This window comes from Armigeres subalbatus, chromosome 2 (assembly GCF_024139115.2).
Source record: "Armigeres subalbatus isolate Guangzhou_Male chromosome 2, GZ_Asu_2, whole genome shotgun sequence".
In the NCBI taxonomy this organism is placed as follows: Eukaryota; Metazoa; Arthropoda; class Insecta; order Diptera; family Culicidae; genus Armigeres; species Armigeres subalbatus.
Window position 1 is genome coordinate 450,046,841 of NC_085140.1, and position 18,439 is coordinate 450,065,279.

Consider the following 18,439-nt stretch of genomic DNA (forward strand, 5'->3'; position numbering starts at 1 on the left):
TTCCAAAAGTCTAAAGTAATTCTCCAACATTCTTAGAGGGAATTTATTATAAAAACTAGGAAGAATCTCCGAAGAGTTTTCTTATAATTCCTTGTTATTTTTAGAAAAGCTTTATGCATTACAAAGAAATCTTCCTGATGGATATTTCCTCTCAGATATTCTGAAGGTTTTCTCTCATTAATCATATGGATATATACATATGTGATTTACTCAAAGTGGAATTTGGATTTTCTCGAAAATCAAAAATATTTTTGGTAAAAATCTTGAATCTATAACACAAATTCTTAGACAAATCCTCTCAGACTTCCCGAAGAGAAATAAATATTACAACTCCGATGCAGAATCAGAACTAAATACCCATTTCGTTACTGACGTGGTTTGCTCAGTACTCCTAGTGGTTGGTGAGCTCGTTTTCAGTTTTTCATCAATTTCCGTCCAATTTGGGAATCTTGAGCTCATTCAGTAGCCGCTAAGTTGCGAAGGCCGACGGAGGTCCTTTGTAGCTTATTTGGTTAAAGCATCAGTCTAACGTACTGAGGGTCGTGGGTTCAAGTCCCATCGAAGGAAGGTGATTACCTGTATAAACTCGTCTTATGACAGGTGAAAACATTCCACTAAAAAGCTCAAAATAATTTTCTTACCTAGAATACATTTTTTGAAACAAAATCTTCCACATAATGTACATATTCACATCTGAGTTTTCAGAACATTGTAAATTAATGTTCAAATCGGGTGGTCTAATACCCGGAACATAGGCAATTAACTTTGATTGGACTGTTTGTTTTAGTTAATATTCATTTTAGGGTAACTCATTTCTGCAGAACTTCTCTCGAAATTTCTCAGACCATTCAGACATTTATCCATGGCACCTTCAGGAATTTCTTCAAGAGCTCCTCATGGGTTTCTGCAAGAATTCTTTTAGGAATACCATGGGAAGTTTCTTAACGTTTTCGAATTTATTCAGATTTCTTCCAGAGATTTCTAGGAGGAGAATTCCCTCGTATTGCTGAAGGAGATATTTACCAAAAATCCTGATGGAGGAATAATCCAGAATTTATGGAGAACAGAAAGAATTTCTGAGAAAACCTGAAGACAGATTTACTGAGAATCCGAGAAAACAGAATACCTGACAGGGAAGCAGGAGTAGTAGGTTGAGGTTCTCTAGAACTCTTGAAGGAAGAATTCTCCTTAATTCCTCAAGGAGTAAGTCTCCAGAACTCTTACTTACTTAGAGTATGTGTTTCGCAGAATTCGTGGAGCAGGAATTCCCCAGAATTGAGTTGTTCAGCAAACGAAAATATTGATTTTCTCAACACTCAACATACACTTCACTGTTTTCCGACATATTTCAATTCATAGGAGAACCTTTTTTTATATGATATATAATAATTATTAGTACGCCAGTTGGCATGTGCATTGAAGTGAGTTCTATTCCAATATAATTTCTAAAGGGAAAATTTTATGAATTGTCTCTGCATATTCGGAATATATAAAATCATCGATACCCCCAAACCAAATTCAAGAAAAATGAATATCTAGAGGGACCGGAATTCCTTAAGGATCAAGACAAATTGGGCAATGAGAAGAGCTTTCTGAATGATTTTTCACCGGCGGTGTGTCGTCTGTTTCTTTCCGTCTTACAAAGAATTGCGATTGTGGTAGTGCAACACCGAGAAATACCACAAACACCAATTTGTGTTCCCCCTTAAAATCCTTGAAGAAAGAACTTTCCATAATGTTATGAAAATTCATATGTGAATATGTACGTTAAGTGGAAGATATTGTTTTGGAAAATGTATTGGAGGTAACCATTTTCCCTTCGATGGGACTCGAACCCATGACGCTACAGTACGCTAGACTGGTGCTTTAACCAACTAAGCTACGAAGGACCTCCGTCGGCCTTCGCAACCTAGCGGCTACTGAACGAGCTCGAGAATCCCAAATTGGACGCATAGTCAAATCACTCGCAATCCATTTCTCAAGCCAATACTTCCACATGTGTATAGTACACGTCCACATTAGCGGAGCGTGAGTATTTAGAATGTCTGGCGGCTATACACATTCTTCAATTAACGTCCAAGTCGGGTGGTTTAATCCCCGGAAATAGGCAATTAACTTTGATTGAACCCTTTCCATAATTCCTAAACGGGTAAATCCCCACAACTCCTGGGAAGGCATTTTCCTGAATTCCTAGAAAAGAAATATCCCTGAATTCTTGGAATACACTGGGGTCGCGTTTTACGCGATTTGTTTTTGCTTATTTCTGGTCTTTCGATTTATGAAAACATTGAAATAACCCCACGAAAAAAATCATCAAAAATAGAAAAAAAAAAGTGTCTAGAATTCTCTGACTAGTAATTCCCCAAAATTCTCGCAGCAATTTGGTGGAATTGGATTTCTGTGGTTGATATGCACTAGATTTCCAGGATTTCCCCAAAATGGTACCAGGAGGATTTCCTGGGTTGGAAACAGTTATGTAGGAAGGTGTGTGCCATATTTCTCTCTTTTGTGAAATATCTTAATAGTTCTTCTCTTCCCGGGGGAAATCAAAGTTATTTCTACATGGTTTGAACTCATAAACATGAACAGACTTTTTCCGTCACTCGTAGTTTTTGTAAGACTTATCTTAGTAATGTAACAAACGAATAACTGCAGAGGCACCTAGATGTATTTTCTCGTTCTCTGTTTTCCATATCTAAACAAATGAAGGATACATGTACGGTGAAAATTTTACCGGCGCATGTACAGTTGATAAACGACGCACAGCTCTGCAATAACGACACCGGCCACGTCCTTATGGTTACATAGAAAGGGGAGGGTTGCTAGTCCGACTCTCGTAACTACTAGAGATCGAGTACATCTCTGCATCTCCACGATTGTCTTGGGATAGGGTATTACAGGTTAGTTACTAAGGATATTTTACCTGAATGCACTTCGGTAAACCATGCGGTCTACGGGACGGGATATATTAAATCGCAACGTAATCACGAATAATTTGCTTACCGGCTGCACAAAGTAGAACAAAACCTTACCAATCGCGCACTGAATCATTCACTTAACAACAGTTTCACGCAGAACCCAACATTTCAGAAGATCGCGCGATCTTTCTGCGTGTTTTCTGCTTTCTGAAAATTGTAAAATACACTAGCGCAGTGGTTCACAACCTGGGGTACATGTACCCCTAGGGGTACCTTCGCTGGCCCTAAGGGGTAGCTCAGACAAAAATGCATAATGGCGGACGTATTACAATTAAAATCGGAGCTTATTCATAAAGTGTTGATAATTGTGTAATTTTTATTATTTCAAAACTTTGCCTTGTACATAACATGCATGACGATCAGTAAATCAAAGCAAATTCTGCCGTAATCCAAAAATGGTGTTAACGTGCCACTTCTTTATAATTGTTTCCGATCAATACTTATCAAAGGGGTCAGGCCACAAATTTATTTGAATCTCGCTTTTTGATAGATCGTCCACTATGATTTTATTCCAGAAGATTTCTAATGTGTCAAGAATGAAAAACCAATTGAATAAACGAACCCTGGAGTTCAAAAGTCCTGCAAGCGGTCAAAAAAGTCAATGGCCCATTCTTATATTCATACTTCGCTTCCTGATCTAAAGCCATGAAAAAAAGCAATGGAATGACTGACTTTGGTGCTAAGATTAAAATTTCCCTTTCCATAGGTTCTTCAGGTCCTGGAAGCGGTCAGAGCCGGAAATAGACCATTTTATATTCATTCTTCGCTTCCTGATCGAAAACCAATACAAAAGAGCCGTCGAATGAATGGTTTTGGTGTTAAAACTAAAATATCCCTATTCACAGTTTCCTCGGGGGCAATTCGTAGGTCCTGGAAGCGGTCAGAGCCGTCAATGGTCTATTTTATATTCATACTTCGCTTCCTGATCGGAAACCCTGAAAACAGAAAGAAGAGCTCCATTCAAGCAGTTCGAATGCCTTCTTTCAAGATGTTCAGAAGCCTTTTTGCAAAAGGTTCGAAAGCCTCCTTTCAAGAGGCCTGTATCCCGAGCAGCACACATGTGGTATAAAGGTTTCTGTAACCCATGTGCAACTGAATTTGGTCACATTTGAGTTGCAGCAATCGAATCGGTCCGAATTGTGCTGCTAGGGATGTCTCCTTCCAAGGGGCTCGGAAGCCTCCTTTCAAGAGGCTCGGAAGCCTCCTTTCAAGAGGCTCGGAAGCCTCCTTTCAAAAGGCTCGGAAGCCTCCTTTCAAGAGGCTCGGAAGCCTTCTTTCAAGAGGCCTGGAAGCCTCCTTCAAGAGGCTCAGAAGCCTCCTTTCAAGAGGCCTCAAGCCTCCTTTCAAGAGGCTCGGAAGCCTCCTTTCAAGAGGCTCAAGCCTCCTTTCAAGAGGCCCGGAAGCCTCCTTTCAAGAGGCTCAAGCCTCCTTTCAAGAGGCTCAGAAGCCTCCTTTCAAGAGGCTGGAAGCCTCCTTTCAAGAGGCTCAGAAGCCTCCTTTCAAGAGGCTCAAGCCTCCTTTCAAGAGGCTCAGAAGCCTCCTTTCAAGAGCTCAGGAAGCCTCCTTTCAAGAGGCTCGGAAGCCTCCTTTCAAGAGGGAGCCTCCTTTCAAGAGGCTCGGAAGCCTCCTTTCAAGAGGCTCGGAAGCCTCCTTTCAAGAGGCTCGGAAGCCTCCTTTCAAGAGGCTCGAAAGCCTCCTTTCAAGAGGCTCGGAAGCCTCCTTTCAAGAGGCTCGGAAGCCTCCTTTCAAGAGGCTCGGAAGCCTTCTTTCAAGAGGCTCCTGAAGCCTCCTTTCAAGAGGCTCGGAAGCCTCCTTTCTAGAGGCTCGGAAGCCTCCTTTCTAGAGGCTCGGAAGCCTCCTTTCTAGAGGCCCGGAAGTCTCCTTTCTAGAGGCTCGGAAGTCTCCTTTCTAGAGGCTCGAAAGCCTCCTTTCAAGCGGCTCAAGAGGCCTAGAAGCTTCGTTTTAATAGGCCCGAAAGCCTGCTTTCTAGATGTTCGGGAGCCTCCTTTTAAGAGAACAAAAATCCTTCTTTCAAAAAGCTCGGCTCGAAAGCCTACTTTCACCACCCATCTTCACCGTAACTAGGGAGAGGAAGGAAGTGTTGATGTGGTACTTACTTAACGAGAGGCCACCGACTTAGCGACACCCTCATAAATACCACGGAGTTGGATAATGAGGAAGGTATTCGTTGGGTCAGGATTTGCCTGTAGCTGGCAATGTAACCGTGGTAGATCTTATCCCGTAACACACCACGTAAAGGTGTCTACCCAGCGTTACGGGTCAGAATCCAAAAAAAAAATTGAAGTCCCAAAAAGTCAATTATCTTCAAAATCTTCGCGGTGAAACCAGATCTCAACGTTTTATGTATTTCTAAGACATTTGGCATCAAAACATTTCGATTTCTAAAAAATTCCCAAAAATTCCAAAAAACTATTTTTTTTCAATTTTTTTTTTTGAGTTGGCACCAGATCTCGACGTTTCATGCATTTCTAAGACATTTGGCATCAAAAATAAAAAAAATCGATTTCGAAATTTTCCTGTACGAACTAAGCCTTAATAACTGTTTTGGTGGTTTAATCGAAACGACGGTTAACGTTTTATCGAGTCGGCGATCGAACTGTCTTACGGAGGTCATAGTGAGTAAAAGTGCCTGCCACGATTCGACTCCAAATTTCGCAGATTTGATCTCGTTGTCGAAAGTCGCCGATGCGGAAAAGTGCTTGCAATAATCGGATACCTCGACTTGATAACTACTGACATAAACTGATCTTCCCTGGAGCCTCTTTCAATCGTGTACGTACGTCATTTTCTTGCTTTCCGAAAAGGAAATCATCGAATATAGTCGAAGTTCGCTAATCCGCCTGATTCGTCGCAAACAAACAGCTTCTCCGGAATTTCAAATCTCAATGAAACACAGCTCCTCGCCACCACGCATCCTTCGCTGGCTCCATCCGCCAGTTATTCCACCGTAATCGAGTCAAATTCGTAGCTACGTTTTCGAGGCTTTATAAATAAACTTGAAAACGTAAAATAAAACCCAATGGATGGTGCCGGCTTCAATGACTGAGTGGCTGCCGTGTACCACACGAAAGGAAACGCAATCCGCCGGTATGTAGAGACCGGCATGTACAGCAAAATCAGACGTCTTACGATTCATATGTGGCTACAGTTTACCCGCGATTATGAGTCACCCTTCAAACTTTTACGCAATATTGTAACCGACTGTTATTTTGTTCGTAATTGTGGTCAACAAAATTTAGCCGTTCACTGCAATTTAATGAATTCTGTGCGGTCAAGCTTGTCCAATGAAACAAATACACAGCGCTCTGATTTGCTTCCCTAATTGACTGATAACTGTGGACGGAGTGTACATTTATTGCCACCAATACGCTAGCTCTCAAACTGGCCCCACATTTTGTTAAAGGCTGCTTCCAGCCGCAGCCAGCGCGCGGGTAATGTTTAATGGATGAGATCCCAACATCAACACACCGACGACGACGACGACGACGACCGCTTCAAACCGAAAAGCGAGCATCATTGGCAACAATATTGGAAAACATGTGTTCTACTGCTGCTGCTGCTGCTGCTGTTTGTGGTTTTCCCAAGACCAAGTGCGGTGAAGAAGAAGCAGCTGCCTGCAACAACGACGGAAAAGGCATTCGTTCATTGGCTCTGACTGAGTTGGACTTCCTTTCGGAAACTGATGGGGAGATGCATGTAGGCACATTCTGAAAAGCGAATCGTGTCCCTCGGTAGCCCGAGCGGAGGAAAACAAATGTGCCGTAATTAGAACGTTAATCCGTGAAATGCTTCTGATATTGCCAATGACCGTCGAGAGCTGTAATGTTAACCGATAGGGGTGTTGATTCCCAAATATTTACTTCGAAGTAGGAAGACCCAAAACCTAAGGTTAACAAAGGGCAATTAGGTGATGTTTCCAATCACCTTCGCCACTACTGACTGACTGACAGTTGAACCGATCGATTCCCAAGAAATTCGACGGTCGAAAACTCAACAAACATTTCATGGCTAGCTCGAAGGCTTGGCTCCACACCATCACGGCTCTGTCGGTCGCTAGAAAACCGATACATGCCTTAGACGAAGACCTTGGAATAGCGCAAAAAAAAGCTAAACCCACCAATCTTATTAGCGCGTTTCTTGCCATGTCTTTTTCGGGGTTGTTTCGCTTCGTTTCGATCTCTCATCTTCGTTTCGGGTGCGGTTTGCTGAACCACTGCCTGTCTGCGCTCGGGCAGGTTTACTTATTGTGTGCCTCTAATGAGGAATTGTGCCACGATGGTGATTGTTCTGGTTCCAAACGAATTAATGCTAATTTAGATAGCCGTCTAGCGCGCGGGTCAATCACGAAATTTTGATCTGTTTGTGCAATACCCCAATCCCAACCTCCAATTAGTCTGTCATTTTCGGTCGAAATTAAACTTATATTAGCGGAGGAGCTCAAGGTGAAACTGATTTATTGGTGCCATTCCACGAGGAAAAGCGTGCTCCCGCGGTAGCGGAACTGTTGGTTTGTTTGTTTTCCTAAAGAAACAGAAATAGCCGCGTTTTTATAATACTTCGAGGCAACATAACGGCTATAAGCTCACGGCTGACGACAGCCTAATGAAGTTATGTGTTCTACCGGAAGTGTCGGTTGGGTAACACAATCTAACTAACGGAGAAGAATGGCTTCGACGACATGCAGTTTGTCGGTAGGAAGTGGAAGTGTAATTTATTCCAGGGGAGAGAAATAGACTGCGTAAATTATTATTTCTTCTTGGTACGGCTGGATAGGAAGGGTTGACGTTAAACCTGTTGTTGGTTCGGGATTGTGGAATTAATTGCATATTAACATATGTATGCGGTCCCCTTTTGATTTTTTTTACGGTAGGCGCATTTGATGGCTTTGCATTCCGGTATCAGGAACTCATGGGCTATTAGTAAATGCAAATGCGAAATGCGTAAGAAACCAATTTTTAAATTTCTCTACAAATTTAGAGGCGCAAATCTCAACAAACAAGGGATAAGCAACAGTGACTGTGCTGCAATATGCTTCAAATATTATTTTTTGGTTTTTTTGTCAACTGGTGCCACTGAAAACTCTATCACGTTTAGCTTAGAGAATGGAGACAATAGTTTTATTTCATCCATTGAATAATGGCGTCTGGTGCATTTTAGTCTAACCAAAAAGTATGCCGAATTATCACTATGATCATAACAGCATTTGATGTTCGAATCGTATTCAGATGCAATAAAAAAAACCAACTTAATTCACCGAGTGATGATACTGCCTTTCTCGCATTTAGCCAAGACACCAATCTTATATGGCGTTAATATGGTTTGATGTACCATTTTCTTTATAACTTTCAAACGCAATGGTCGATCGATATAAAATTCAATTGTGATCAACTAGGCTTTGTCCCCTGTCGAATGAAACTTGTTGCGAGAAAATCGGTTAAGAATTGCTATATGAAAAGTTGTCTAATGTTTTTCTTAGTTTTTGTGCACACACATACATACACATATACATACATACGGACAGACAGACATTTGCTCAGCTTTTTGAGCTGAGTCGATTGGTATATAACACTATGGGTCTCCGAGGCTTCTATAAAAAGCTCGTTTTCGGAGTGAAATGATAGCCTTTCGGTACAACTTTGTTGTACGAGAAAGGCAAAACGCGTAAATGCTAAAGGTTTCCCAATAAGCATTCGAAAAGGACTTTTGACCAAAATTCTGATAAAATCAGTGTTAGCAGAGTATAACTGATCGTACAGCCAGATCCTTACGATCAGTAGGGTACGAATAAGGGTAGAAAGTGTTGAATAGATTAACGAACATGCGGTGAGCTCGCGTAACATTCTTAGATATCTGGAGTTGGACTATGGATGGGTAATTATTGTATGCTTTCCAGAAGCATAATATTCAATATTCATAATAATCAAAATGTAAAAAACGAAATTTGGTATAAAATTTATAGTAATTATTAATTTTTTATGTTTACATAATTGCATAATATTGCACCTTATGCTTCGTCAACATCAAATTGATTATTTGGTCAAGTGAACATAAACGCTTGAATGCTAGAGAATGTTTCTATCCATTTGATCATCAGTCTGTCATTTGTCTACCGCAGCATTCGTTTAATGAGATACAATGTGATACATAAAGTTAGTAAATAATTAAATTAAATATGAACAAAATTAACAACGTTTATGTGATCGCCAAGATACTTCTGAAACAGGGTTGTAGTTGTTAAGTCTAGTTGAGTGCAGTGCAGACAAGGACGAAGAAGCACCCAGAAAAATTATAAGATGACTTCTAATATTACAACATTATAATGGTATGGCATAAACATCAAATTGGGTCTGCCCCAAGGTCTGCCCAATATATGAAAAGATTTTAAGAAGTTAATGAAATACATGGCTTTTAGGGGTTTCCGAGAGCCTCTTGATATGAAGATTCCGAGCCTCTTGAAATGAAGTTTGCGAGCATCTCGAAAAGGCGCTTCTCAGCTTCTTGAAAGAAGAATTCCGAACCTCTCGAAGGGGGATTCTTAAAAGGAGGCTTCCGAGCGGACGTATTTCAGACTCTTGAATCGATGCTTCTAAGCCTCTTGAAAGACGAATTTCAATTCTCTTTTTTTTTTATCAATAGTGTTTATTTGACAGGCTCAGGCGTGTATAACACTTAACGGAGCCGAGACTTTATGATATTTACAATCGATATCATCTTATTATCAACAGTTAGTAAGGGGAAAGGGTATAGACCAAGATACTCGTGGCGACTCAAGGTTAGATTGCGTAATTTCAGGACGGACTAGGTTGGGATTTAGGTTTGAGGTATTTCAGCTGCTCATCCGGGTATTTGACGTCAATAACGGTATGGCGTAGCGTCGGGCTCGAGTTGTGGTTCGTCAGGGAGCATCTTCCGGATGGCCATAGCTTCGTATTACACAGAACAATAAGACAAAAACAAAAACGAGAAAGAAAAAAAGATAGGGGAATTAGACTTTTATGTCAGACGAGCAAAGAAAGGCATATCAATTCTCTTAAGAAGAGGCTTCCGAGTTTCTCGGCAGGAGATTTCCTAACCTCTTAAAAGGAGGAGGCTAACCTCTTAAAAGGAGGGAGGCTATCAATTCTTTAAGAAGAGGCTTCCGAGTTTCTCGGCAGGAGGCTTCCTAACCTCTTAAAAGGACGCTTCCGACTCTCGAAACGAGACTCCCTAGCCTTTTGAAACGAGGCTTTGGGGCCTCGTGGCAGGAGCCTTCGGAGCTTCTTTAAATGAGGCTTACTAGCCCGCTAAAAGGCCATTCAAAACCTCTTGAAGGATACTTTCGAGCCTCTCATAAGGAGGCTTCTGAGCGTTTTGAAAGGATGCTTTTCAGCCTTTTATTATTATATGAAACAATTCAAATCTTTTGATCGTCGTGTCCAACAATTTTCATATGTTAAGTTATGTCAGTTTTGTTCGAGCAATCAATGATTTTATAATCTTAAGCATGATGGCACTACATTCATCAATGCACCAAACTTTGTTAGGTAGTTGGGCGATCTTTTCGTGTGCAAGCGGGCTTGGTAGTCACATGGCTACTGCTTCTGTCTCATACGCAGGAGGTCGTGGGTTCAATCCCAGGTCCGTTCCATTATCCTACTTAGTATCTTTCTCTATATTTCTCATGTTCTAGCAATCGCATTACTATTCCTATACCTTCAACTTGCTAGAATTGGAAATGAACTATAGAGCTCGTTTCCTACAATCCCATTAGAAATTCCATCAGTTACCTTCTCCTATCTATCACGTGGCAGCTCGTTAACCAAGACGGGGACCTTTGCCTCTCGAACCTAGCCCAAAAATTCCAACAAATTCCGCATGAACTCGTGGCAAGTGCAGAGGTATATTCGGCTTGCAGTGGGCGAGTGATTGCATCATCATTTCCTCCCCCTTCCCTACATTGACTTGCATTCTGACGTGGCAGGCGCCAGTATGACCTAACAAATGAGATCACCAGTACTTGTACATTGAAGATGTGTGCTAGTCCCAAGCAAACATCTGTTGGCTCCCTGTGTAAGAACAGTTGATCTGGTCAGTCAGCAGTCAATCAAGCTCAAGCTCAAGCTCAAGTTGGGGGATCGTGTGCATAACCATCCAGATTTTTATTTTCTACTGGTTGTAGTACTGAACCATTCCTTTTTGTCGCTGAAGAAGTTGTTCACAGGTGGAAAATAACGCTTTTGAATCATCTCGAACGCATGTAATCACTTGGAAATAGTTCGGCGGGTAACTCTCAACGCTGCAGGAAGCTCATCTTGTGTTTATCATGGGCCGACATCGGGCATTGTCGCGAATTCAGTGTCTGCCGAAAGTTTTAGGCTTTCCTGAAATCCATCCAGGCACTTCGTTTCACATAGGAAAGCATCTCCGTAGACTTTTTGGAGCATTTGATGCTCTTCGACGACCTATTTTTTTCGAATGAAAGAAGAATACAAACACTTCCTGCAAATAACGATTATTGGGTATAAATTTGGACATTTTTCACGACCCACACTGCAAAAGAATAAATACCGAATCATTAGTCATGGATTCGGAAGCACCAGTCATGTTTTCCTGAACGTTCCCGAAATTGTGACTAAAAATGCACCGGGAACTTTTTAGTTCACGCATTCATTACGCGTTTTTGCGTGTAAATAATGAAATTTTATTCTGGTTCCTGTCGCAATGTAATGAAAATCGGATAACAACTCAAAGGTGCAGCCCAATCGGGTTGTACGCAAAAGTGACTACGTACCTATTCGATATTGATGGTATATGCCATGATTATTTGTGGCTTTTTATCAACATTGAGCAAACTACGTACCTATTCGAAATTGACGGTATATGCCATGATAATTTGTGCCTTTTTATTAACATTGAGCAAACTGCTCGGATGACAACTGAATCATGAAGTCTGCTCACAGTTAGGTAGACTTTGAGACTCCAACCGTGGAATTAACATGACTCATCGGCTGCTGAAGCCACTCGACTGGTTTTCATTGGTGGACATCACATCCCTAGAGAACACCATCCTCCAAAATGTCCGGAATAAAGAAGAAATAAATAAAATCAAAAGTAACGTCAAACCAAACCGAAACATATTTATTTGAAACGTTTGATTTACGCCAACAGAAGCGTACGTGGCAAAGTGAGGAGAACTAAGCCTCCACCATTTGGAATAAATTTTCAGCATTGCCACTATTACCTATGCCTTCGTACTGCTGTGTACGCTCCGCTGCATCAAATTTTGTCGAACCGCTCTTTGCGAAATCCCGCAAACAACAGACCGTTCGGAGAATGATAAATTCTAAGAATCGTATGAAATTTTCTCGCAAGATTCTGAATTTGGTTATGAGCTGTTGGTTATCTAAGATGTGTATTGTATTCATGTGTATGTAAAATAACAACAGAAATTTGACTCAAGACGAAATTTCTTCATATTACCAAACACTATCTCTTGGCATATGTCTGTCCGAGTGACGTTCACCGATGGGTGATTGCTGTAGATAGTTTCCACTGAGGTGGCGTCTTCATTGATTTTATACAAAAGCCACCATTTCATATAAAGAAGGTTGATCCGACTATCCAAAATAAGCTTTCTTCAAAGTGCAAAACTCAATCGTAAATAGCGAATTTGATAGCGCGTCGGAGGGAGATGATGCAGTAAATTTGAATGGATGGAATCACTAACAGAAATCAAGCCAAACGCCGATGCCACCGAAACAGTCCATTTCCGCAATTAAACCTTTCTTTTCAGAAAATGCTGGTCCTGAGAAGAACCAATTTTCTTTCCCCAATGCGCTTTTCCAACTAACTGACACCACAATTTGTAATAAATGTTCAGTATTGCCATTGGCGATGCGGGATCGCAACAGTACTATTTTTATAGTCAATCCTTTCTTCATATGAGCTGGTTCGTTGAGGTTGAATGATCTGCAGCAACACACCGAGCACCAAAACTAATGCGCTTTGATGCGTCCGCTCTGCGTGAAATCTTGTTCAAACTGAGGATAAGATCCAAACCCGCAAGTTGCTTGATTATGATGTCTGTGCTAGTGATGCATGTAGGTGATTGGTTGGTTTACCTATGGCTCTAAACTTTTTATCAATTATCGATAATAAATAGTTAAAAACCAGTATTTTCATATAAATACAAAGAAGCATTGACTCATCCTTGAACGAACGGTCCAGAAAAATTGTAAATCCGTTGAGAAACGGATGAGATATTAAAGTTTAAAGTCTATCATATTTTCGTGACGGTCCCCGATTTTCGCAATCGTCAAGTGTATCCCAATATAGAAAAAACAGACGTAGTACTACGTATATATAGTCGTAAACTGCAATTCAATGAATTTTGTCAAGCTTGTCCAATGGAACAAATACACAGCACTCAGAGTTGCTTCCTTAATTGAAATTTGATTGTATGACATTTGCCAAAAAACCATTTACCAGAATGATTTTTGCCAGAAACCCATTTTCAGAATGGACCGAATATCAGAAAGTCATTCGACAGAATAGACCATTTGGCAGAATGGAATTTGCCAGAATGTACCATTCCTCAGAAATAGTAAAACTGGAAATTATAATCGGAATATTGATGGGTAAAGAATAGAACCAAAAGTGAACGTCAATGTTCATAACGGGGATTTGGTATGATTTAGTAATGAATTCATGTTCATAAAAGGGATTATTTGGCATAATAAACAATTTCCGAAAACTTGAAGGTGAGCCAGCCCAGGGCTTCTAATCCGAGAAGTTGACAGCGTTTCCCGTCAGGTGGCAAATTGGCAGGGTCGTTCCATGAAAGGAAGCGAAGGGCATACCAAACGATTTTTTTTGTATTGCTTCAATTCTGGTAATCCAATGAGCGTGAAAAGGACACCAGGATCTTACTAGCGAGCAGCACAGGGACCCCAGGTAGTGTGGATCACGAAACTCTGCAGATATTTTAAAGATGAACCCAAGTTGCTTATTGGCCTTAGAAATAACATCGCAATAATGAGTTCGGAATGTGAAGCCACTGTCAAGCTTAACGACAACATCTTGTACTTGGCTTACCCTTTGTAGGGGCTGTCCTTCGATGATGTAGTCAAATACAATCGTTTTTTTTTACGATGAAAGCAGGACTTGTAGCGGGTCACTTTTTAGTGACTTGGTCACTTTTTCCGGGCCTGTAACTAAAAAGTCTCTTTTTTCGACCTCAAGTTACCAAGGCCACTACTTTTAACTATTTTGAAATTTTTGTCTATGTTCCTTGAGCATCGTCGTGAATTGAGAAAAAATGTTGAAAAAATTGAAACCTTACCCGTCGGAAGATGGTTTATTCACGACCAACGGAACTTCTTCGTGACTCCAGATTCGCTGTGAATATAGGTGTTGTCATTAGATTTTCAACAGCGATACATTGAAGAGGTTTTGTGTCATAGTTTATGATTGGGTATTAGTAATGAAAGCAGGATGGGCACAGCGGATTTAGGATCTAAATATATTCACAAAGCCAATAGCTGACTCGGCCGAGTTTTAAAATCCTCTTTTTAAAACTGTTAAACTCTACGCTTCATTAATTGATAAAGTGTAGAGTTTAACAGTTTTTAATAGAGGTTTTAAACTGTTGAATATTCAGATTGATCTTTTTAATTTTAGATACATTTCCTGTTGTTTTGGAGAAATCATTAGTGAGTGAGGGCTTGCTCTAATGCTCATTAGTGCATACCAAAATCAAACAAGCTTTTCAGATTTTTTTATAACAAACACTTATATGTTTTGAAAAATAAAATAGAAATATTAATTTTTAAATTAAAATGGAGAAATTTGCCCCTCGGATTGACACTGTAATGGATTTGCTGGAATTTATGTTCAAGTTGCTGAAAATAACCTCATCATTGTCTTCGGGATATCAGTACTTTTTTTTTGGGCTGCGCGGATTTTTGCCGAGCTGCAGAAATAAAAACTTAGTGTGTAAGGGACCCCCATAGAAAGATTAATGTTTCCGTAAGGAGCAAAATGAATAGTCTCTCGACACAGATAAATATTTAAGAATTTTTCAAAATATATTCTGGTTTAAACGTTTGAAAAGGCATAATCTTTTAATATTTCATCGAGGTAAATCGGTAATTCATTTGTTGGTAGCTCGAACTTCTTAATTAGGCTTTTTGAAATCCTGAAAAATAAAAAAAATAATTCTTGGTTTTAGATTTATATGTGAGTCGAATTAAATCTATGTCTAAAAATTAGTTATATAAATTTCTGTCATAAAAAAGTACTATTTTTGAACATAAGCAAAGATTTTCCGAATAAGTTCGAATCCATAATAAACATTAATGCACATTATTCTGTATGACTTGCCTCGAAGTTGTACTTTTCCAGAGGTGAAGGGGGTGGACAATTTGTAATGTAATGCCACGATAGTTCTCGACGTCGGACTTATTCCCTTTCTTGTGAATAGGAAACATGTTGAAAACAATTGCTGTGATGATTTGAGAGTCCGAGGCAATAGAATTATAAAGAGATTCGCGAAAAAGTTACATTATCCCTGCATTGAGCTGGTACTCATACCCTTAAAATGCATCTCCACAGGCAGTCCATTTTCTTTCCTTTTGTAATTGACGAATGGTCAAAATTGCTTTGGATTCCTTCGAAGATTATTGTGCCTACGAACTACGTTTCGTTTGTAGAGGAAACAATTGTAACGTCGGTATTTATTACTCGCTTGCGTAAATATTCGTTTCCAAACCGGACAACGACAACGGGAATAGCATAGTAAAGCTTGTGATCTTCTGTCGCAAACGGGCATTAGACCGTGCAGACTCCGGAGTAGGTCGACAAAGAGGCACATATCTGGCAATGGCTTGATTCACCTTGTCGTTGGAATAATCTACCGCATCATCCTAACGCAAGAGGGCACCATTCAATACTGGATATTGCCTCGCAAAGTGACGTGTAATCTGCGCGACAGAAGTCCAAACTTTGCGTGTCAACGACATCTTCGAATTCGCATGGTAGTAAGTACTGGGGCGCCCCTTCTTCGAGAGCTGGATGATGTAAGTCCAGATTGATCAGTGGGTCCACAACATTACGAACTAAAACAAAATCCAAAACTCGTCTATTCTGGTTAGAAATAGGGTAAGGCCACACATGCTGAATCCGTGTACCAAAATCGAGATGGGAACCGATGGGTTTGATTGCTGATATTCGATTACTGGAAGAACATTCGGTTTAGCAGATTACAGTAAACTAGATTGATTGTTGTCTCCGAATTGAATTGCAATGTCTGATATACTCAAAATCGGCACAATAGCATTTATTGATTCAACGTGGTCGCTGATGTCAGCTGCAGTTGCTTTTCTATCAGGTGGCAGGTAGATTTTTCCAATGCTTACATTTCCGTTGGATGTTTTAATCCGACCCCAAAACAGCTCAAGAGTATCACAGACGGGCGTTGGATCTAAGCAGCGTTTAAGCGCGAAAAGACGGTAATGAGAACTCCTCCACCCCGTGGCTTGGTGCTGTTTATTGGGTTGCGATCGGTGCGAAAAACAGTGTATTTGCTGTCAAATAGTTGCGTTGAAAGGATGCGGTCGTCGAACCATGTTTCAGTGAGAACGGTGTCAGGTCATTTGGCCGAATGCCGTTTGGCCGAACGGGTCGTTTGGCTGAACGGGTCGTTTGGCCGAATAGTTAAAAAAATGACCTCAGTTTACGAGTGGTCCTTCTTCTTCCTTCTTTCTTTTTTCTTCCTTCCTCCTCATTCCTTCTTCTTTTTTCCTTCATTCTTTTTTCCCATCCTCTATCTTCTTTCTTCCTTCTTTCTTCTTCCTTCTTCTTCTTCCTTTTCCTTTCTTCCTTCTTCTTTCTTCGTCCTTCTTTCTTCTTTTTTCTTCCTTCCTCTTTCTTCCTTCTTCCTTTTTCTTTCTTTCTTCCTTTTTCTTTCTTCCTTCTTTCTTCTTCCTTCTTTCTTCCTTCTTCTTTCTTCCTTCTTTCTTCTTCCATCTCCCTTTTCCCTTCTTCCTTCTTCCTTCCTTCATCTTCCTTCTTCCTTCTTCTTTATTCCTTCCTACTTTTGTGGGCTTCGTGGCCGTGCGGATAGCGACGTCAATCGTCCAGACGCATGTGCTATGGAGTGTGGGTTCGATTCCCGCCCCGATAAGGAGGAAACTTTTCATGATCGAAAAATTCTCCACTGGGTGTTATGTGTCATATCCGTTGTCTCATGCTCTGGTCAAAGACGGTGTCCCAGTCTTTTTTATACTTATTCCTTCTTCCTTCCTCCTCCTTCCTTCTTTTTTCTTCCTTCTTCCTCCTCCTTCTTTCTTTTTCCTTTTTCCTCCTTTATCCTTCCTTCTTCCTGTTTCCTTACTCCTTCTTCCATCTTTTTTCTTCCTTCTTCCTTCTTCTTTGTTGCTCCTCAATACTCACTTCTCACTTCGTAAGAGAGCGTATTTCAACTATTCGGCCAAACGGCATTCGGCCGAATGACCCTAAACCGTGAGAACAATGATGTCATATGGAGCATCCGCAGCAGCAAGTAAGAAGTAGTCAATTTTGGTGCGTAAACCTCTGACGTTTGGTAATAGATGACCAATTGACGTTCATCAGAAACCACATTTTCAGCAGCAGGACGGTGCAATACTGGTTCGCTGAAATCCACAGGTGATTGAGAGATGGAAATGCTCTCGACGCATGGGTACTTGCCTTGAACAGCAGGCTGGAAACCCCCTTCTCCGTTTCCACACACAGGTTCGAGGCGTCTTCGATAACTTTCTACAGCAAACGGCGCAACTGTGACGGAATGAAAAGGGGAAGCTTCCAAAGTGCTTAGTATCGTGCGTCTCGGTGGTGACATCATAGCTGCATTATAAAGGAATGGAATACCGACGAATAATCAGTGCCGAGACGACTACGCTGACGATGAATTCCAGAAGGCGCGACTGTGTCGGGGAGATAGGGATCTTCCAAAGTGCTTTCTAGCATGTGTCTAAAAAACTCGCTTGATCCGAAGAACTGCCAGCGCCTCCGCCATCAGCATTAGAGGTGATCCTTGTCACGACTGTGGGAGCACGACGATTCACAAATTCTCGGAATTGGACTCCCTCCGGCCATGTTTCGCATGCTAATGCAGTAACTCTCAAATGCTTAGAAACACCCACTTTGAAAGAGACGAAACTTAGTTCAGCTAAACTTCTTCCTTTAGGTACTAGTTTCACTATTTTAGGCTTGCAGTTTGGTTTCAACGCCAGACAATCACTGGCTAAGGAAGCAATGTCGTCCTTGTGTCAAAAGCCGATAAATAAATCTAAACAAGCTCTGCATCAAGACTAACTGTTTTCACTGACCCTGTAGTTCCGTGCACCATCTGGTTTGGCTGGAGTACCATCGTTTGTCGAAGAAGTTTTGGTGTGTTTCTAATCCAATTTGAACGATTCTGG

At 40.9% G+C, this 18,439-nt stretch overlaps 1 protein-coding gene and 1 non-coding gene across 4 annotated transcripts in view; both read left to right on the plus strand.

The window, feature by feature from the left end:
• The window catches only part of LOC134213731 (klarsicht protein), a 780,975-nt gene that overhangs the window by 288,829 nt on the left and 473,707 nt on the right, over window positions 1-18,439 (plus strand). The gene's annotated exons all lie outside the window — the stretch shown is intronic.
• Window positions 494-567, plus strand: Trnav-aac (transfer RNA valine (anticodon AAC)). The gene has a single exon. It is a non-coding gene; the product is annotated as a tRNA-Val (tRNA).